We start from the raw sequence: 22931 nt of genomic DNA, 5'->3' as shown, positions 1-22931 counted from the left end.
ATTGCCATCTCAATGTGCCCCCGGGGCAGGGTTGACCGGGCAGGCCCAGGATAGAATCCACATCTGATTTTTCTGGGATACTTTTCAAGAACAATTTAGCCTTTTAGAAATGTTACTCTTACCTCTTTGCTAAAGTCACAGTTACTTGTATAATCCTGTAGGTCTGAACTAACTGTTTAAATGCAATCTGAGAAGTGATGTAACATATTCATTCAGAATTCCTTAACATTTATTTGCAATATTTTGCATTCATGGTAAGTTAACATGCACATCACCACACTGGCTCACTTTTTTTTTCCTGAATGTTTCTTTTTGTCCTAAAAGAAACATAACTGCGTTTCTACTTCAGATTTTAAACAGTACAAGCACACATTACGTAGTTCTGAGGAGGAAGTTTTTGTGTAAATTGTCCAAAACTTAAGTGAAGTCATGAGAGGATTTGAAGTGATTTTCCAGCGAATCAAAGGTAACAGCATTTCTAGTGAAGCAGAATATGCAAATGCATTTAGTTATAATCACAGCAAAGGAAGTAAGTAAAAAGCAGTCATCTGAGAAAGAGTCATAAAAGGATAAAAATTGCTGGCTTGAATACTGAGAGCGAGCAATTGTACACTGCGCAGTGACTGCTGCTGGGGGCGACGCGTTTTCATGCCAGCAGTGGGAAGTCTCTGAAATCACAGTTTTCTATTTCCTCTTTAACTGAGCACATTTGTGCAATGAATCATCCCTTCAGCTCCACGCAGCCTCCACTGCACGTCCACAGAAGCGTGAAGGTCCACAAATGACAGGATAATCATTCTTATCACCGCCCTTAGTACTCTCCGCATAATCCTAAAGCAAACCTCGTTCTCGCGAGTCTGAAATGATGTAATTCATGAAATGTGCTCATGAATGACATTGTTTTTGTTCCAACCTCTTTGATATTTATTTGCTGAGTTGTATGGGAAGAGAGGATTATCCACTAACCAGTCTTACCATCACTGTCACTTCTTTATACCTTTATTATGTTCTTATGCTTAGAAAACTTTGCTATTTTTGAAATTTTGAGGATTTTCTGTCGACCAACAGAAACACTCAATGTGGCGAACCTGTGGTGCGCTTGTTACTGTGTTTTCCTTTTAAGACAAAATATGTTAATATCCGAGGTGTTTTTTTTTTTTTTTTCTGAACTAAAATTTTAGCATTCAGTTTTAAGGCAGTGTTGGCACTGGAGAATAAGGAAGTGGGTTTGGGGTTGCCATTTAGCACTCGATCTCTAAAAGGTTCCCCATCCTGGTGTGGCAGTAAATGATAGGGAGCAGAGAAGAGCTTGACTGTGGAGTCTGCTCCTGAGGGGAGAAGACAGTGCTGAGGCCGGAGCTGCGTTTAGCTGCTTGTTAGAACCCCACCTTGCATGAGATCAGCTATCTTTGCTTTCTTGACTTTAGAGCTGCTTCATCTCTACAGATCGTTTCATCCTGCATTACTCTGGGATAATGACTACTGGTAGAAAGTTTTTCCAAACAAGTTGAAAAAACGAGAAAGAGTTCTATATAAGGATCAGTGCCCTAGTGAGTGCTGGCTGGCCCTCTGATTGCACGAGGCTGCTCTAAGGCAGAAGTCCAAAAGGCACTCCTGGATGTTCCGAAAATTCAAAGAGCAAAGGTAATTCAACCTAAGTCTATTAGTGAGTTGTTCTTAGGACTGAAATACCTCTACCTAAAACATAAACTAAAATCCCAATTCATGATACCTCTGAATGTAGCCCTATTTGGAATAGGCCTTTTACAGATCTGATGAGATGAAATCGCACTAGAGAAGGACAAGCCCTTAAAGCAGAATGCAAGTAGCCATGTAAAAGAGAAGTTTGTGTTGGCACAGAAAGTGCCATGCAAAGATGGAGGCCCGGGTTGGATGTACGTGTCCACAGCCTGGAGCTCTGAGGAGCTGGGGGCAGCACAAAGGGGCTTCCCTGGAGGCTACGGGGACAGCAAGACGCTGCCAGCACTTTGATCTCAGATCTCAAGCTACCAGGAGTGAGGAACAATAAATTTACAGTTGTCTTAAGCCACAAAGTTTGTAGTGTTTGTTACTGCAGCCATCTGAAACTAATACAGGGATATTTTACTGAATTAAAGTTACCAAGAGAAACCCACTAATTTCTCCAAACTTATTTTGTGAATTGTCCAAGTAGAGTCACCACTTTTTAGAAATTTTTAGCTACTTTGCCTGGCACAGGGCACAAGAATATGGATAAAAGGACTATGACCTCCTGGTATAGTTGTATCATTGGCAAGCTTAGAAATAGGACCTTCCTTAGGCTGCTTTCAGCGTGGAACAGTTCTTCCCTGAAGCCACTTATGGATTGAGGTCTGATTTTAGTGCATATAGACTTAAAGGAGAAGCTCTGTAGAAGATCTCTCTTCTACAAATGATGAGGCAATCCCCTGGCTAGGAAAGGTTTTATGAATTTAACAACACTGTGTCTATAGATTTTAATTACAGATAATATAAAATAATCCCATATTATTTGATGTGAAGCCTTAATGACCCAAGCATAGAGGTCTTCTATAATTCAAAGTTTAACTTGCTTCAAATAATATATTTATCACAGTAAATTAAATAATAAGTGACCATTGAATGAGATAATATTAACAGAAAAAAGATCGGGTCCACAAGTCACTTAATAAAATAATTTGTATTTCAAAAGGAATGATTCATCAACAAGCTAATTTTTCTCTACTGAACACTTCTACTTATAATATTCAAGGAGACATTTATTCTCTTGTCCTTAAAGATTCTATGTCTTCTGCCTATGACGCAGAAGAATTGTATGGTAAGTCTGATCAAAGCAGAGAGTATCTTCAACTCTGTTTGTAGAATGTACTTTTTCTCAACTGTTTGCATAATACTTCTTCTTAGAGATCTCATCCAAGTTGGGCTAAGCCTCATTTTTAGAGAACATTGTCATTTAAACAACATCCTGACTGACAAACACCAAAGAAGACCTACATTTGTGTGGGTTGAATAAAGACTCCACTTTCATTAATCTCTGCAAATAGAAATACTTGCATTCCGAAAACTACACTTTTGGTTTTGCTCAGAAGAAAGCATTTACAAATATTTATCTAACAGTTTAGATTATTACTTTTGAGAGGCTTACATGACAACTAACTTCTCTGGACTTTGTGTGTTCATCTACCATCCCCACTTGCAGTGTGTATTGCCTGCCATGTGCTGTCAACAGGGACAAAAATCACAGGAACTGTGGTCTGAGGTGGTAGTAATGCCTGCCATCCAGGTAGCCTGGTGCCCACGTGCTTCAGCCACTGGTGACTCAGACATGTCCAGCTTGTTTATAATCCAGGGAGGCAGATGAGCTGGGTGCTTCAGGACAGACTGCTTAAGGCTGAGAATGACTTTGTGGGGTTGCAGACCGATGCTTTGGAAGCAAGAGCTCCTCCTCTCCATAAAGTTTTCCACTTTATTATCTAGTTCCTGGTGTGTTATACATTACTATCAAAGTATAATTATTTCAGGTCACCACAGTAACTTTTATAATTCAGTAAATTTGGACTTGTAACAACAGTTGTGGGTGCAATCATGGTCAAATTTCACCATAAAGGGTGCTAGAGAGGGAAGACTCACTGTCATGCCTAACTTTAAGAGATGAGGGGGAATGGGCCTCTTGTCTGCTGGAAATAGGGCATCGTCAGACACTGCTGAACTACAGAAGGCTTGCCACACATATGAGGACACTATTTTATAATTTGTTTCGAGTTGTGCTAACATTTCAAGTTTTATGGCTGCATTTCTGCTGGGACCTATCGTTGCAGAATCTTTTATGTGATCTATGTACTTAGGAATCTGAGGATGTTTGATAGTTTGTCATTATAGTTGGAAGCTTTGTAGTAATGAACTTTCAGACCTAATAAACTATATCATTTGGGAGGGAATATGTTCATTAACCTATGTCAAGCTACTTGGGCGTTGCCTGTCTAGGACCATCTTCATGAAAATAGAAACTGTGTCTTAGATTATGACACACATGTGAGCTACAACTTTGAACAAAAGCTGGCTAATTATTGTTAGTCCAGCACCCCTCTGGCTGTATAACGCTGGGCTCTCAGTTTAAGTTGGAGAAGGAGAGAAGCTGATTCTCCACATTAAGTAGCCTTTGGGATTTGTGCCATTCTTTTACTACAAGCTGAGATTGCTTTGGTAATCAATTTATTTTTTAAAATTAAAAAAAAAAAACATTTGTTTTCTTTTTCATTTTTTTATGTACTTAGTACAGGGTTGCACTAAGCAGTTTAGAATCACAGTTATCCTCCTGTTTTTAGCTTTCCCAGCTCTGGGATTACAGGGATGCACCACCATGCCTGGACTCTGTTGCTGGCTCTGCGTGCTCCTGGAGCAGGGCCGGCATGACATGGAGGACTATGGTTGGAACCCTGGTCCCTGCACTTGCCAAAGCAGGTGCTTATTCCACTCAGCTATCACGCTGGCCCTCTAAAGAAACATTCTTAAAGCAAAAAGACTTTTGTGTAAATTTACAGTTCTGAAAAATCATTTTTTCAAATTTTGTAGCCATAATTCTTTACTCTCCTTTCAATGTTTAAAAAAAATATTAGTATACATTTGATTGAGTCATACAATTTGTCCTCACTGAGAAGTTTAGTTCTAATTATTTTCCCTTGTCACAAAAGAGAAGACTTTAGGTCAGGTTTTTCATTCTTAGTACTATTGACATTTTGTACTAGATAATTCTTTCTTATTAGGCACATTTTGGGCATTATAGACATCAGAAGTGTCCTTGGATTCTACTATTTAGACACCAGTAAAAAACCTGCTAACTCATGTGATAATCAAAACTGTTCCCAGGGGCCGGGGAGATAGCTCAGTGGAATAAGCGCTTTCCTGGCAAGCCCAAGGGCCTGAGTTCAATTCCTGGTTCCACCAAAAAAAAACAAAACAAAACAAAACAAAAAACAACAACAACAACAACAACAAAAAAAAACTGTTCCCAGATAATGCCAAATGTTCCCTGGGGAGAAAAATTGGTTCTGAGAACCTTCTCTCTACATTATTGATATTGTTGAACAAAGATTTATGAAGATATATTAGTGTATTGTGAATTAAGAATAATTGTATTTTGGTTCGTTGGCTTCAGATTTCAGCTTTGCTAGATTGTGGATGGGAGCCTTTAAAAGCCCAGAGGAAGCCTGCAGGATCAATGTGGTAGAGTAGAAGGAACACCTCCACTGAGGCAGACGCTGGTGAACCTCAGGCGGCTCTCCAGATTCTAAAGCTGCCTGGACAGTTTACTTTGGCAGAGTCCTCAGTGCATGGCCTCAGGCAAGTTACTTAACCTCTTCACCTTCACTTTCTGCTGTTGAAAATTATGATTCCTCAAAGGGTGGTTTCTGAATAATTGCTTTCTCATTGTGCTTAATTCTTCACTTAGAGCACGCAGAGCAAGTGAAACACATAATGCTAATTCTTTTTTTTTTTTTTTTTTTTTCTTTCCCACAGATACTTTCTCCAGTATGATTCTTTCACTGAACATGTTGCTTGCCAAGCAAGGGGGAAAATTCATTGAACTAAATACATTAATCGACAAAATATCTTATTTAACTTGGATTCAAAAAGAATCAGTGCAAGACTCATTTCAAGCATATTTTAAAAATGTCTTAGGGGCTACTTAGAGTGGCAGAAAAATTTTACAAAATCTTAAAACATAGCACTTAAAAGTTTTATTTCTGTTCGATTTGTGTCCAATTAGAGAAGTGGAAAATCCACAACATTTTTTTGCACTAAAACCAGCAGCAAACTTTTATTTTTTTATTTTGTAATTTTATTTCTCCACATCATGTTGAATCAGAGAAATCAATATACTCTTTCTAATTCTAAAGGCATGCTTATTGATCATCAGTTGCTAGATGGTGTGATGTTTTTCAACATATTATTTCATTTGGTCTTTTAAGACACATCCAACGTAGTTATTTCCATTTTTCAGATTAAGGGATCTCAGAAACTTTGAAGAGTAAACATTCGTATTCACACGACCAAAAGTAAATAATCATAGCTCTGCTTGCCTCAGACCAGCGCTTTGTTCAGGGCATAATGTTCCCTGTAGTAATCAAGTGCAAGAGTGAGAAATAAATATTCAAAGAACAGCAGGAGATAAGTTCCTATTAGAAGCAAAGGAAATAAATTGAAAGGAATCTTGAGGAAGGATAGATTCAGATTATGAAGAAGAGAAGACAAAAATGAACAGAAGAATGAGAGAGAGGGTGGAATCAGAGGCATGGGATAATAGACAAATCATAATGTTCATTAGATTAAAGGAATCATCTTGATTTTGAATTCAATAGAGACCTCTCCAACATCTACTTAGTTTTCTATGTTTAAATACAGGATTATAAATGATACCTTCCTGCATACCAAGAGTTTACTTATGGGAAATGGAACTTTCCTTTGATATAGAGACAAGCTTCTTAATCATCAGATAGTTCTAGCTTTTGGACATTTATAGAACCAGAGAATTACACTGTAAAGCTTCTGTTGAGTCCAGGAATGCTCGATGGCCATTTTGTCTCAGTAAGAACCATAAATCTTGGATCATAGATTTTGGATAGAAAAGACCTCTGAGACACTCAGGTGGATTTTCTTGCCAGGGCAGCAGAAGGGATAAGCACTATTATACAGGGACTTTGAAGACCATTCTTCAGCAGGGACTGCTTAGCAAGCTTAACACTTCAGACTGTATCTGTCAAGGGAAGATTAAGTATGTCTTAAGTCCTTTCATAGCTTGGCTCCCATTTACCCATCAGATCTGTCTTCCCTTTAGATTTGTAGGAAACACTCTCTCAAGAATGGGTCAGAGAACAGTAGATTTCATTTTTTTGAATATCCAGGCACTATTCACAGAAGATACTAGGCAGGGTTTAACACTGACTTTGGAATTCTGATGATTCATTAATGGCTTATCAATAGATACAGAACCTTTGTAAGAGAACCCAGAAAATTGTATTTTCAGGTAATTATCTCACTTGTTTTAATTACTTGCAACTAGTTGTAATATTTTTAAAAATTATATACTGTCTCTTTATGGCCTAAATCAACCTGGGAGTTGTTAGTTTACCACCTCTTGTGACAAACAGACATCCTGGCTAGAGCTATTCCACTATGGGAAAAGCAAAAGCAAGAATGACGTTCAGGTCAAACTACCCTAGGCATTAATGACTGTGTGTCTTTGGGATAGTTACTTTTCATCATCCTCTGTTTCATTACTGAAAAAATAAGGTAATGAGATCTCACTGGGTTGTTATGAAGAGTAAACAAAACAGTCCACATAGCTCACGAAGGGGGAAATGAAGTTAGAACAGTGCCTGTGTTCATTGTCCCAAGAGGTCTAGTGATGCCTAGTTTTTATCAAAGAGTAATCAAATATTGTTTGGGCAACTGAAATAATGTGATGCCTATGCAAGCTTTTGGTAAAGATGAAGCTTGTAGAAAGAAACATATTAAGAGAATGTAGAAAGAGTTGGGGATTGTGGAGTCCTGATTAGAGAATTAAGTCAACTTTGCCTAAAATTAAATCATGTTTCCCACTCTTTGCTTGCATCAGAGACCCCAGGTTGCAAAACTTTTGCCTCATTGCCTGCCCTCTTTAGCAGTTTAGGGTTTGATGGATGATCCTACAGAACACTGCCCCAAACCACCACTGTGCCAACCACATGGCGTGTCATTGACTCTGACAACAAGTCGAGCTTCTCTTCCCAGGGGTAGCAGCCAATCCTCCATCCTCCTCTGCAGCCCTTGTTTGCACTGCTGCTGTTGGGCCACCCCTGAACTTGAGGGAAGCTAGTGCCATCTGATCTTCCTTTGTCTGGCTGTGACTGGATGGCTTGGAGGATTGTGAGGGGCGCTGTGTCACTTAATTGTACAGGCACGTGATACAAGTACAATTTTCTTGAAATTCACCTGACCCAAAGCTCTATGGGCAGATCTTCTTCCAGGTTCAGGGTCCAGCTTCAAAATAATGAAAACTGGAGTAAAATACAGATGACATGTTTAAAATGAGTTCTTTGATTTCATGACACCCCAACACTTAAGGTACCATAGTCACAGGACTTGATTTGACCATGTGTTTTGAAAGGATACTGTCAGCATATACATGTATTAAAACACATTTTGCTGCCATATTATACAAGTCAGGCATGCTATATACTATCTAGAAAGCTCATATATTACTTAGAAGAAAATAAAATAAAATCCAATGTACATGAATTTCAAATCTATTTTGGTTATGTGAAAAAGATGACCCCTAAAATCACCGACATGTAGCTTTCCTTAGTGCCTGTGGTCTGTATCTAATATTTAATTCCCCTCGAAGCCTCACGCGCCCACAGCCGGAACATTTGGGAGGTGAGCGCACCATGGTGTGTGACTCGCTTTGCTGGACGCGTCCACGGATGAGTTCACAACACTGTGTTGCTGGGAGATGAGGCCTGACTGGAGGCAGCAGGGCACCAGGGCTTGGCCCTGCCTCCTTCCCGATCTCCCTCCCTGTTTCCTGACTGCCTTTCCACGAGCAAGCCTCCTCTGCCACTCCCTGCCGGGCAGCCAGCTTCCTGCCTGTCTGTGGACTGGACCTTCTACAGACTGTGTACCAATGTGCACACATCAGGTGTTTTTGTCCCAGTGGCCAGAAAGTAACTAAGATGGTACCAGATTTCAGTTTTCTGGAAAGCAAGCAGACCAATTTACAAGTTTTAAAATAAAATTGAAAGTAAGATTCATACTTAGATTTAAACTGTTTTCAAGGAGCTTCCTTAATGCTAAACTTGAATCACTGACCATATCCACATTTCAATTCATCCAGTGCTGATTGCCTCCAGAACTTTCTTGAACAGCCTATTTTAATGCTTTGATCTGTTGTATTTTAAAATCTATCGCGTCCTTTAAGGTTACCAAGTATGGATCGACTCACAAAATTTCAAGCAAATCTGACTTTATTGAGTGCGGGTTTCCAATACTTAGTTTCGGAATGTTCTTAGCCTAGAACATTCTGTCAGTTATAATGTGATATTGAGGTACAGTGAACACTGCTTATTTGGCAAACTGTCTAAGTGACTTTCCTAGAAAAAGTAGCTATTTTGTTGCAGAAGAGGAAGACAGTTCTTCCAAAGTCAGTTGAAGTAAGCAGGCTTTGTTAATAAATATAATTCCTCCATACAGAATAAAATTGAGAAAATACTGAAAAGACACCTTCACATGTCTTCAAGAATTGGCTTTAATTTGTATATCATATCACCTTAATGACCCAGGTTTAATAACACTTGTGATTTTAAAATTTGCAAAGACGATGCTTCTATGAGACCCATGAAAAAGAACAAAAAAATAAATAAATAAAATAAAGACCAATTTTACTACTATAAACTGCCTGAATTTGCTATTATCAAGTCATACATAATTTTAGGAAGCAAAGTCCATTATGAACTTGAACTTTGTATATTGAAATGAAAAATCTTAGTTGATGACACATTAGGGAAGATAAAACTCCATTTTCCTCTCCCAAAACAAATGTACACTTCTCTCCCAACTTACTTGGCTATTATGTTTTATGGTAGAGTTGAAGTACTTCAAGTTACAATAACAAAGTCAAACCCAAGGTCTTCGCAGTGCAGCTGGGGGAAATGCCAGGCATAGCAGCATGTGGTTCTTGTCAGGTACAACTCCATCAGTTCCTTAAGCAAGAGAACAGTTTGCAGAACATGCTGTATGGAAGCAGAGCAAACTCTTTGTGTATAATACTGAATTATATTCCTTGGCACATTGTGCTTTTGTCTTTTATAAAGCACTAAAACACAAGTTGGCAGGACTAAAAATGAGGGGCAAATCTTAGAATGGCTTCTACCTGATCAGCCAATATTATGAGAGAATGGGGGGGGGTGCATCATGGATAAATACGCAGTGCATTGCTTACTGCAAATACAACCATGTGAGCTTCTCCCTTTGCAGCCAAGGCACCGCAGGCTCAGCCAGTTGTCAAGATCCACCCCCAAGTTCCCGCCGTGCATTTTCATTATGTTGCTGTCAAACTCTGTAGCTCATCCAACAATGCGGGCTCATTATTTCGGAATTGGTTATACAAGGTTTAAGTATCTGTGTCACAATCAAGTAGAGGATCAGAGCTTCTCCAGGGAGGTAATCTGAATCATTTGTCAATCAAACCTCCATTTATTTGAGGTTTATGAGTGAAAAGTCATATTTAGAAACCCAGCATTGCTTTCTGTTGTCAGAGCTTCCTTAGACCTTGTTTGTGAAAGCAGAAAACATCAGTTTTGACCCAGAAGGCTGTTTACTTATTCTTAAAATGCGAATTATACTTTTTTTTTTTAAAGTTGTTTTTCTTCTATTGATTTTAGGCAGCTTCTTGACAGCTGTCCTGGACAAATGGAAGCCTAGTGTGTTAACCAAAAGTGTCCACTGAGAAGTAAACTTGAAAGCTGCCTATTTGGCTAATGTTGATTATTTTCAGTGTGTCTCGAATGTGTTGGATAGTATGGATCACACACGCAATGGCCAAACACAAAGCTGTCATCATAATTATAATTATCTGAGAGAAACTCTTTTTAAAATGATCATTCCTAAGAAGCTCAAAAAACAACCAAATGGATATATACATATAAGCAAGCTGAAATGCTTACAATTATTATTAAAGCAACCTACAGCATGAGCTAACTCTAAAAGCAGTTGAACACAAAGATGACTGTAGGAGCAAGGTGAGAAGCAACTGTGTTGGCATGGTCGTGACCAGAGCATGAGGCCTGGCTGAGGCGGATATGGACATCTGCTTTGCTTTGCTAATCTGAGGAGAGCTGCTATGGCTGGCTCAGTCCCGTAAATTCAGAGCCTCTGAGAGAAGGTGCATTCCAGGGTACTTTATTTCTCTTCAAGTGTACTTTTAGACACTTAGAAGTGTGCTTAGAGTTTCTGATCACTTTAGATCCTTAAAATTCTCCTCTGCACTTACAAAAGAAAAGTTCTAGAAGAGAACCTTGAACTAGATTTTATCTAATGATGAGGCTTGTAAAACTGTCCCAGATAATTCCTCAGTATTTACTAAGCTAAGGCATGGATTCTCAATAATCTGTAGCTAGGTCCCTTTCTTTCACTATTTAGCATCTTAAACCATTATGTTAGACATACTGTGTAGTCAGAAAAATCACCATTTATGTATCCTGAACAATAAATAAGTGCTTAGCAATAGATATTTCAACTGATGCATTAACATAATGGAAGCAGATTTTTTTTTTTTTTTGTATAAAAGTCATTAATTGATGCAGCTGAGAATTACTGGAAAGAGATGTGGCTGAGGGCATCCAGCAGCTCTGACCTGAAAAAGTTTCTTCTATGAAATTCCACTGTAACCTTGGCCATCAACTAGCCTTAGTTTTCTCTCTGTAGTGTTTATTTTTCTCATCTAATAAATTTTAATTTGCAACATTGACCAGGATGAAAGCAGTAACATGCATTAACACCAAGCATACAATGAACTCTCTGAGCAACAATTGTGTGCATGTACTACCTAAGAAGACAAAATTATAAATCGGAAATATCTATACATGGATCCTGAATCTGCCGGGTTTTGCTCTGTCCTTGAAGTAGTTAACCTGTCTGTGTCTCAGTTTGTTCTCCAATCAAAGAGGAATAGTAGTAATAACCAAGAGCTTTTACAAGGGTTAAATGAATTCCTGTATCTAAAGTTCACAGAATAAGGCACAGGGCCTGGGGGTTGGGCCTGCTGAGAAGGCAATTGAGACTGGGAGTGGAGGCACTCACCTATAAGCCCAGCTCTTGGGCTGCTGTAAACAGGAGAATCACGAGTCCAATCTAGTAGTGAGACCCTGAACACCCTGTAGACACTTCCCTAAAATACAAAAATACAAAATTAAAATTAAAAAATTAAAAAATGAATGAATAAATAAATAAATAAATAAATAAAATAAAGTTCACAGAATAGAATCTGGAAAGCAGTACTGAAGGCTCCAACGCGGAGCACCAAAACAAACATTATACCATTATAAGTCAAGCATCTTGAGTGTTTCTCACCTTAACCAAAGTCAACTAACATATTTATTTTAATTAAACATTACAGCTTTCAACCTGGGAAGGACAAGCTGATCTAGCAGCAGGCGAGAGTCCCCAGATGCTCATAATCATACGTGGTACAATCTGGAACCTTCCTGTACCAAGAATAGGAGTTGGATGCTACACCCAAAATGTCAACCATGTGCACAGGAGGCACGGTTATAGTGTCAAATGTTGGTGACAAGAGGATCATTTCTAGTTATCTAATTTTTTTCCATTTTAGATTTTTTGTTACTGGAATTAATTTTTCTAACAAAATTTTATTTCACTAGGATATATAGACATATGTATAAATATAAATATTATATATAAATCCATATATATATATATATATACACACACACATATATAAATACATCTGTTCTTTACAGATAGTACCGTAAAAATGCATTGGAGGTCTGTTGCAAGTCAGCTGCTATCTCGCCTTGATGGAGAATAGTATCTTATTGTGGAAGGAAACAAGGCAGAAGTGAAGAAACAAAATATGATTGGAGTTTTGTAGCTCCTAAGAAAGCTAGATGAAAGGAACCCCTCTTGGACCTGTCCTTTTGGCTAAAAGTTGAAAGATAGGAAGGTTTCAGTGATGTGAACCAGAGGAAAAGAACTAGAGGCGAGTGCTCTGGCGGAAAGGAAAGTGAAGACATTGGCAGTCTGGGGAAAGTGTAAAGACAGCTCTGGCTGGACTGTGGTGGGCCCAGCAAGCAGCAGGACGTGAAGTCTGCACCATTAGGAGGGGGCTGCTGCCAGGCTTCAGGGGACCATGGCACAAAGAGCAAGTTTACTTAGGATAAATGGGACTCCAAGGAAGAGTTTTGTGCTCTTGTACAAGTAGGATAACGTGATTCAGTTCATGTTATTAAAAATAATTGTCTCATCTACCGGTCAAACAGTTGATTGAGCTGAACATGATGGAAGTCAGAAGTCTCCTAACTTCTCTGTTCAGTTGGCACAGACAGGAAATTTTGTTCTGGGTAAGAGCTGTTGCAGGATGGGTGAAAAGAAAGAAGTCATAGGAAAGACATTTCTCACAGGATGCTGCTGTGCCACATCCAGAGCTCGCTGTAACCTAATTTCACTTCCTCTGTAATTTTCTGTCCTACCCTACATAAAAGATATCAGGGAACATATCCCTTCCTTGAAAAATGTCCGTAACACTTGTCACAGGGTGGCTGATTACAACACTCGGGGGCAAGGCCTTTGTCTGTGTTATCCAGTGCTGTGCCTCAAATCTTGCAGAAAACCTGGCATGCAATTCTAACTTAGCACTTGTTGAATGAGGGAAAGCAATGAGTGGAACGTTATGTGCAAGAAAGGAAATCTTCCGTTTCCAGAGAGACTATAGGAAATGAAAAGATAAAGTAATAAACTGTTCACATATGTTACTCAGTTTGTTGAGACAGAAATTTGAGAGACAGAGGTGGGAAGGTCATCTGGAATCAGCAAGCGTCTGCTTCTCCCTGAAGTGTCCCTCTCTTCCCTTCATGCTGTACTGCTGACAAGTCAAAATGTAACAAATAAATGCACTCACAGTGCCACCTGCTTCCATTCTGCACCACTCCTGGAAAATCAGTCAAGTCCACAAGATCAGAAAGTGGCCTCTTGTTAAAAGCACTTAACACCTCATTTCTCCCTTGGTGTAATCCCCTCATGCAATTGCGTGCTCAGGCCTGCCCTGTTACACCTAATACAGGAAAAGCCAAGCCAGGGGGCTGCAGAGAGCCTACTCCTGAAGACCCAGGAGATAATACTGAGGAAAAAGCTCCTCACAGCAAGGCAATGGCGGTGCTTTGAGGAACACGGAGGACATGCTTTTCTTTGTGCCAGCTGCCTTGATAGAGGCTTTCCCTTACTGACTATTAAGCCATAGACTTGGAAGAGCCTACAGTAAGAGTGAGGAGTCTTAAATGCTAGCAATACATTTAGCTCTCAAGTCCTTACCTTCAAGATGGCAAAAGCAAGTAAGCCTACTCACCACTGCTGAGGATTTAAGGGCTCCTGTGTGCACTGTTTACACCCATCTGATAGGTTACTCCAGAGAACTCACATGAATGATTTATTTTTCACTAAATGATTAGTAGTTTGAGTTAGGCAAAAATGGCTTATCATTTTTGTGCTATGTAAACAGAAAATTTGTGAGTTAAGGATCAATAATCAGTATGAAAAGATAGATCAGTTGGAGTGTTTGAAAAAGCTCAATGGGAAGAGAATGTATAAAGAGAATTCATGTTATCTCCCTGTCCTGAAAAAAAAAAAAGAAAAAGAAAAAGTAAAAGAAAACAGCCAAACAGAAATTCCTACTTGGGGTCAGAACCCTGAAGAATGAAAGAGACATGTGCAGTAATGCACACAGAAACCCCCACCTGGAAATGATTCCATTTTCTTTAACAGGAGCATGGGTAAATGCCATACTAAAGAGAATTATTCAGTGCAGAAAAAATATTGGAGTGGTATGTGATGTTAGGGATACATTTTGGTAATATGTTATTAAAGTAGAAAGTTAAAATAGATGAAAGTTTTAAATATCCATTTGAGGAGTCTATAGCTGCGTCTGCCCCTGTCATAACCCTATGTAAGGACAGCAGGAAGGGGTGGGTTGAGGAGGGCAGTGGCCTTGCTTTGCATGGAGGAAGAGTACAAGATGGAGCCAGAGGAACCCAAGGCTAAATTCAGATTACTGTCTCATTTCAGCTTGGGATTTGTGCTGTGGAATTTGTGGGTTAAAAATTCTAGTCCTTATTAGGAAAGAAGAGAAAAGGGAAGGGAAGAAGGGAGAGAGGAGAAGGAGAAAGGACAGGAGGTCTTTCTGTCTATCACTTTCAAGTACGCACCCTGAGGAATACGAATGATCCAGGCTCGTGTGGCTGAGTAAAAGGAAAGATGCAGAGAAATACAGAGGGGTGAGGAAGGGAGAAGGAGGGGAGGGAGGAGTGAGAAGAGCCCCAAACTGAAGTCTCTTTCTAGGTTCATCTGAGGGATTTTCCTGACCCATTCATGTATTCATCTGTGTATTTTATGAGTTATAGCTCCAATTTTGAGAAAATATTTTAAATATCCAAACCAAAATCATTTTGTAAAACTTGGTGATATCCTGTGAGCCCCTTTCCTGTACCCATGTACCATGTCCCACACATTCTGCCTTCTCGAATCTCTCATTGTCACCTATCATTCCTCATCTCTTTTGTCAGGAGCCAGTATCTTTAACCATTTTATTGGCTTCCAGTTCCTGCTACTTGCTTGTACTCAAAAGTGTGCCCACAGTTTTCTCTCTAATGTAAAATCATGAAGCATGCCCTGCTCAAATCCCTTCATTAAAGTATACAATGAAGTTAAATATCTTAAAATCATAGATGTATTTCATGTAATAGGATCAGCTATTGCCCTACTCTAACAGCAGTTAATCTCCCCTAAAAGAACTTGGTTACTTGTGTTGTCACATTGCTTTTCTTTTCGTCTTCCATTTGGTATGCTTTTCTCTCTGCTGTGTTGACCCAGCTCAGGGTCTGATAGTCAATCAATGCTCAATAAGTATGTCTGATATGAATAAACATGTTAAAAAAGATTACTACATAGTTAACTTGCGTCATGAATAAAAATGTTTCCCCAGCACTGGAGATTAAAATCAGGGCTTTACCACTGAGTTATAGTTTTAGCCCATTTGTGTGTTTATTCATTAGTTTATTGAGTTTTTTTTTTCAGCTTGTTTATTTTGTGACAGGGTCATATTAATTCAACAAACTTCTCATGCTGTCCTTGAACTTGTGGTCTCAGCCTCCTAGGCTGCTGAGATTTTTTTTTTTTTTTTTTTTTTTGGTGGAACTGGGGGTTGAACTCAGGCCCTTGCACTTGCCAGGGAAGTGCTTATTCTACTGAGCCATCTCCCCAGCCGCACTGCTGCGATTATAGATGTTCACCTCATCCTGGCTTGTGTACCCCACACTGGCTGGTATACCACTGGTTTGTCCTACCTTATATTACTCATTCAGTTTTCTTATTTATTTCTATATGTAATTCTGATACTACTTTTCTTCTTCTTCAAAGAAAATTCTGTTGAAGGTTGAAGTCAACAGGATATATTAAAGTTACTTTTAAAAAACTGCCTGTAAGTAGCTACATTATATTTTTTTTAAAATAGAAAATCTCTTTTAATTTAATATCCTATCTATATCAAACTTAACAATGGCTTAAGTTATTGTATTTTCTTTATTAAGTCAAAGTACAGTATTATATTATTTAAATCTGGAATCCAAAGAAATAGAAATAATGTATTCAAAGAAATTGCATTAAATATATCTGTTTGAAAAATGCTATCCAGAGAATTTTAATGCTATCAAACTTCAATAAAAGCAACTATAGCACCAATAAAATTACAGCAAGGAAAATGCAAAGAGACACAATTACTTTAAAAGACAGGAAATCCAAGCCACTATGTTGTGGTTATATGTGTTCAGCACTTGGCTGCTAAGAATGTGGGTGAAGGCCTCCGCGCAAATGCAGATCCCTGACCCCGCAGCTACAGCTTCCTCGGGGACCCAGTGCTTCAGAGGATCCTGAGCTAGTCAGGCTTCTGTGAGCTACAGGAAAGGGGAAGAGGGCTACTGGGAAAATCTGAACTCAAACTATTTTAGCCAATATGTATTTATTGTGTTCATTTCCTTTCTTAACCCCTTGAGAATTTTTTTGATTGATAGAGCTGCCATCCAGAGTTCGTAGGCTCTTTCCCACAGACTGGAGAGGGATTTGGATGGGATGAAAATTCCAAGTCTTAGTCCACATTTTCAGCTTTCTTCCCAAAGAGGCTGTGCTTCTGACTTATGAAGTTCATGTTCCTAATTCACATTATTTTTTCCCAAGTTCCCACCATTCCTTTAATTTTCTCTAAAGAGATCAAGTTAATTATGGTCTTCAGCATAGTCGTGGTCTGCTGCATTACCATGCTTGAGTTTTTAGGCACCTTCTTGTTACTTCAGCTTCTGGAGTCTTTGCTTTGCTGCTACAATTCTTGAGCAAGATTTTCTAGATTTTTCTGAATCTGCATCTATCCATTCAAATTGTACATTCTTTTCTCCTGACATTGCTGTTCCTTCTTCAGAGATGCTTTTCAAATTTTTTTTCTTTGCATCAGTCTCCTGAAACCAAAGGGATCTTGATTGATCCCTTTTTGTTCTTGGCATCTCTCTACAGAACTGTTAACTATTATTGAGGGAGTGATGTACCAGCAGCAGCAGCACATGAAATGAATGGGGGTAAATGTTCTGTCCCTTTTCAAAGCTGTATTCTGCACTGGAATTCTTTCTAGACTTATTATTAAGTCTTCCAGATGCACAATTTATCACTTTAAGGGACCAGCCTCTCCCACAGGTGACTGCAATTCTTCATAGGCATTGCTAATTAGTCCAATCTCTTCCAAATTTGTGAACAAGATTTTTCCTTGTGGACAGAAAATCTTCTGGTTCTGACTTCCCTCCTTTAAGTACATTGGTTCTTTACAACAACAACTCTAGTAGTGCATACCAGCATCTCCCTGGGAAATTCAGGAAACCTGAGACTTGTTGCATTTAGACAGTACCTGAAAAGCATCCCATAACTGCTCTGGAATCCACTAGCAAGACAATTTTGAGACAAACAGCAGGCTTCCTGCAGCTCCAAAGGGCACCAGTGTGCTACCTTTGGTTATAAGTAACCTATGGGCCATGACTTACTGTACAGAAGGATCCTTGAACAGTCTAACTTTCATGTAAGCAAGTATATTGCAAGTGAGATAGATCATCCCCCGGGTGCAAGTGGAAACAGAATGAGGTTGGAAGCTGAGGTGGGGATCTACTATGTACGATACAGTACTTTCTAATTTTCCTTACCCACTGCACACACAGAAAGCAATATTACTTATGTAGAGCATTTGGGGAAGGAGAAAGGGATGATGGCAGCCAGAGCCAGGCTGGAGCTTGTGTCACCTAATATTTCACTTGGCCCCACAGCACTTCTAGAAGGCAAAGCAGAGCCACCCCATGCCCCTTCTCTTCACACACATTGGGCTGTAAAAGGAGACCTTGTGGGCTTGCTGCAGGAGTGGGCTTGTACTCCTGCAACCCCTTGGGGAAGACAATATCCTTGTCTTAAAGTTTGTTCTATGGCAGAGCAATCTTCTTCTACCCAGACATTTTATAAGATGCCCTGCAGTCAAGTTTTCCATTATCCTTCCTGTTTGCCCAATGTAGGCAGGCAGGGGAGAATACTGAAGGGTCTCACCAAAGACTAGGAAAACTCTACTTGAGTCATAGAATCTTATGTAATATCAGTTTGAGCAGCAAAGCCTTAAGCTTGTGTGGATTTTCTGGGGAGCTACTTTGTCTTCATTCATTCTATGTGTTGAGAAATGGGAGTTACTCTCCTCTGGGTGTGTCCTCGCCTCATACAGCACGTGCTCCCCAGGGTTGCTCTGGGATTGGTCTCGAACCCGTAAAGCCATCTCCAGGACTCTGCCTCTGTAGAGATCAGCTCTTTCTTTGGCTAACTTCACCAGCTCTTGTTTCTTTAAATCTCCTAGTGTTTCTCTAAGACACTCAAGTTTCAAGCCCCTTTACCTATTGCCTGGGACTCTGCCACTTCCTCAGGGTGGCTTCCAGGGATTCCAGTCTGTTTGGTGTCCCAATTAGAAAAAAAAAAAAAAAGCCCTCAGAGTGTCTGCCAGGCGGGTTCACTCTCAGGTTTCCCTCTGCTGCAAGTAACTATAGGCCAAGCTGAGAATATTTGCTGAGCACATTCACTGCTCTTGCTACTAAAACAAAAGGCCTATTACCCAAGCAACCCAGAAATGCGCGCAGCTGCACCCTGCTAGAAAGGAGAAAGTACAGCAATACCAACATGTTCCTCTTCGAAGACATTCCAGCAGGCAGGCCTCAGGGCACCGTGACTCAAAGTAGCATTTTCAACCAGAAACTTCTGGAACACACACAAGTGAAGGTTACTGGACCACCAGAACTACTTGGAGGAGGTTGCAGAACCCGTGGCCTGGTGATAATAGTCTTTGGAAGAACATTTTAACTGTTTATTTCGTAATGTTGGTTAGTTGTGGGTGGCAGCTCTGAAATCCAGAGGGCGTGCCAGAGACAGGTAAGAGTTGTAGACCTGAGTCTGAAATACACAGGGCAGACAAGTAGTGTGGACATTCAAGCAAAGTTTTTCGGTTACACTAGATAGGTAGAATTTCTTTTCGCTTATATAATTTTATTTTAAATGTACTGGAAAGAAGCAGTTTCAAAAGAAAACCAAGGTACAAACTGTTACAGGAAAGCGCATGCAGAGTAAACTGGGGAAAAGGTCTATGTTCTTTACTGGCAGAGGAGAACTACAATGAATTGACCCTCCCTCCATAAATAAAATATTATTTAAACATCCCCCCAACACACACATACACACACACATGAAGAAATATCCTTTGAAGGGACTGACAGATAATTAGCCCTCAGAGAATACACCCAAAGTGTAACACAGAAAATAAAAGAGAGCAAATCCTCTCCTTCACCCATCTGGAAGCATGGGTTAGCTAAGGGAAGGCCTTGGACATTGCACCAGGATCAGCACACAAAGTACCTCTATGAAAAACGGAAAACGACTATGATTTTCAATCTTGCGTTTTGTCTGAGAAGTGAAGATTGCTCTATGTACTGATTTTGGGAGTCATCACTCTGCAGCATACCTCAGGGGACCCGAGCAGAAGGATTTCCCAACACAATGTAATTTTGACAAAGCATTTGCTCTGACGCAGAAACTATTGACCTGCTCGCCTCCAAGGCCCTGTTTGAGGAGATTTCCTGCAAGGAATTAGGTCAAGGAAAGTTTTTATTGCTGCATACATTATTTTGTATCACCACATTGCTTTTTGTCTTGCTTGAAAATGCTGTCAAAAAAATACTCCTTGTCGCTAGCTGGAACGGCATTCCCTGCCTTGACGTGAGCTTCTTTGTATGAAGAAGTTTGCCTGTCAAGAGATTTTGTTATTTCAGCAGCCTTCAAACATGGAATAAATAAATTTCCACTGGGTTGGCATTTCCTCTCATTTCCTGAAGGAGGGGCTGATTGTTCTCACAGCTCCCTGGGGACATTTCAGCCTCCTTTGAAATGACTGAAGTGACAGATGTCACTCCCTTATGCTCGCAAGTTACATTGAAGAAAACCAAAGGAAGGTCATGTTAGCATCAGTGTGGATGTTCGAATTGTCCAAAAGGGAAATTTCTGGAACAATCAAGTGGAGTCACAGAAATCAGTAGATAAAGTTTGAAGCTGTTGCTACTCTTGGGCAATCTATGGTTTCGACAGTATGCATCTGCAGAAAAATAAAGAGTTGGTTACTTCTGAACAGAATGACAACAGTGTGCCTTTCAACATAAAGAGCGGATAGTTCTGCCTGAGAGAGGACAAGAACTATTAATCAGATAAGTCTTGCAAAGATAATAGATGTATCTGAGAGATGATTGCTTCTTTTCATTGCTATGCATTACAATTAGATTTGAGTGCATATGAAAGGGAAATAAGCGAAGCGACCAAAGCTGTGCTTCTACCCACTCAAAATGATTGAGTGATTATGCAAAAGAAAATTCCTCACAAGTGCAGGATGATCATATCAATTGCTTCTAGTCTTGGAATAAGGAACTATAATTTAACACTCATTTAAATTGATATTTGTCTCAATAATAATGCATTGCTCATTTTGTAAATGAACCCCATATTACTGGTCAACTTACCAGACTTACCCAGCAACCAAATTTCAGGGATTTAATCATAACTGAGAAGTTATCAAGGTAAAGCCCAAACCATACATATAAATTATCTTAAGAATTCAGCGGGTTTGTCTAAAACAGCAATACTGTTGGAATTATTTTTAACACAATTTTATAAAACACATCTTTTATAAGTGCTCCAAATTAATGCTCTCCTCTAATCAAGGAGAAAAACAGTGAAAGAAAAAGTCTCAGAGTGGGGTGAATTCCACCTATCCCCTTCCAAAGTTTAGCTTCTTTAGATCTAAAAATTTATCATTGGTGAATGCAACTTTTCTCCTATCAAATTAAATATTGTTTTATTTCTTTTCTCACATCCACATTGCTCAAAGATATTATAGAGTATATAGAAATATAGAACATATTTGCATATAGGAAATATGCAAAGGTTAAACTAAAAAGCAAATTAAATAATATTTTAAAAATGCAGGCAGAGGAGTGAGACTACCTGAGTAAGATTTTTGTTTTTCTTAAACTCAGTTGCACCACTTTTTCATTGGATAGAATATGGGTAAAAGCATACCTAGTTCAGAGAATAATTGTAAAGACTATGCAAATTAGTAAAGCCCTTAAAATAGTGCTTTGGCATGTGATATAAATTCAACAAAAACTTTATCAGCGGTGATTACAATAGTAATGAGCAGCAAGATGTTTTGTTAAATATCTCAGTGGATGTAGATATCTAGATAAAACCTAATGGGATTATTGTGGGATAAAACAGGTAGGTAAATGAAAATAATATAAAGATAAGAAAATTATGAAGGCTTGATTGTATATCAGGTTTAAAGTATCATTAATGCAAACACAGTGACCTTTGATAATCTATTCATTGTAATAAAAATTTTAATGAATACATTATAGTTGATTTCAGTGAAATGCCTAATACCTACCTAGAAATTAATTAGTGAGCAAGAATACCTCCCAAATGACCTTTAAAATGAATGTAGATATTTTAATAATGAAGTTTTATAGATTTTTTTTAAAAACTCAACACATTACCTTTGTTGTTTGTGATGGTTTAGTTTCATATCTTTTTTTTTTCTCAGTTAAACCTTTTATTTTTTTGCCTTTCAGACATAGGTTTTAACTATGAAGTTGAGGCTGGCATTGAACTCACAGTGATGCTCCTGCCTCAGTCTTCTGAGTGCTGGGATCAGAACCTGTACCACCAGGCCTGGCCAAGTAAGCATGTTTTTATCACTTCCTGCCCCTTTCCACACATCAACCAACTGCTGATGCTTGCTGGGACCGACTGTAGAATTATCACTGGACTTATTGTCCAATGGAAGTAGTTACCTTTTTAAGTAATAAAATGAGAGTCCATGTATACATCTATTGAATGTTTTTTTTTAATACATAATAAATAAAAACCACTGTTTTGCAGCAAATAAAAATAGTAATGATTAAAGTAAGGAAACAACTGTTAAAAAGAGGTCGCGTCTTACTGTATTTTTTTGAAAGTCCTTACAAGTCAATAAGGAAAAACATTTTGAGTGAACACAGGAGAAAAGAAAACAAAAATACACTTCAAAATCCCAGAAATGTAATAGTTTAATATAGTCATTGTATTCAATTTTATTAGTAAGAAATATGATAGCTTATTTTTCAGTTATCACTCTTGCAGATATTAATAGTGAGTATTGGTAAAAGTGCAAGAAAATGGGTTGTCCTTGCTCAAGGGACTGAGTATTAAAACCATACAGTTGCAAACCACACATGTAAGAATCTCTATATTACACTAAATAAAATTCTCTAAAGAACCATAGTGTGGAAAATAGATTTAGCAAATATAAACAACTTGCAGAGAAAAAATGACAGGTGAAGGCTCATTGCACAGAAGGTCACACACAGTGTTTCACACCCAAACTGTCAACTCTCTAGGAACTATGGGAAGAGGTTTTGGCCAATAAAGGCTCACAGCTGAGTTCTTGTCTAGGAGCTCACCATTCCTGAAAAGTCTACCTGAAGCTACTTACTCTGCAGAGACAGGCAGATCTTTGGCATACCAATGGG

The 22931-nt window shown here is 38.9% G+C and overlaps 1 long non-coding RNA gene across 2 annotated transcripts; it reads right to left on the bottom strand.

Annotated features, from left to right (window-relative positions):
• Window positions 1-18959, bottom strand: LOC111812340. Of its 2 annotated transcripts, none has more exons than XR_002817852.1 (4): window positions 18723-18959; window positions 9595-9734; window positions 7969-8033; window positions 1-478 (listed from the first exon to the last, which is right to left on the bottom strand). It is a non-coding gene; the product is annotated as an uncharacterized LOC111812340 (long non-coding RNA). The 2 variants fall into 2 exon arrangements; XR_002817851.1 differs by lacking the exon at window positions 1-478 and adding an exon at window positions 5952-6751.
• Between the last annotated feature and the right edge of the window lie 3972 nt (window positions 18960-22931).

The sequence above is a fragment of the Octodon degus genome, unplaced genomic scaffold (assembly GCF_000260255.1).
Source record: "Octodon degus isolate 3935 unplaced genomic scaffold, OctDeg1.0 scaffold00121, whole genome shotgun sequence".
NCBI lineage: Eukaryota > Metazoa > Chordata > Mammalia > Rodentia > Octodontidae > Octodon > Octodon degus.
The sequence above is the reverse complement of the archived record's forward strand: the minus strand, read 5'-3'. Positions and strand labels throughout refer to the sequence as shown.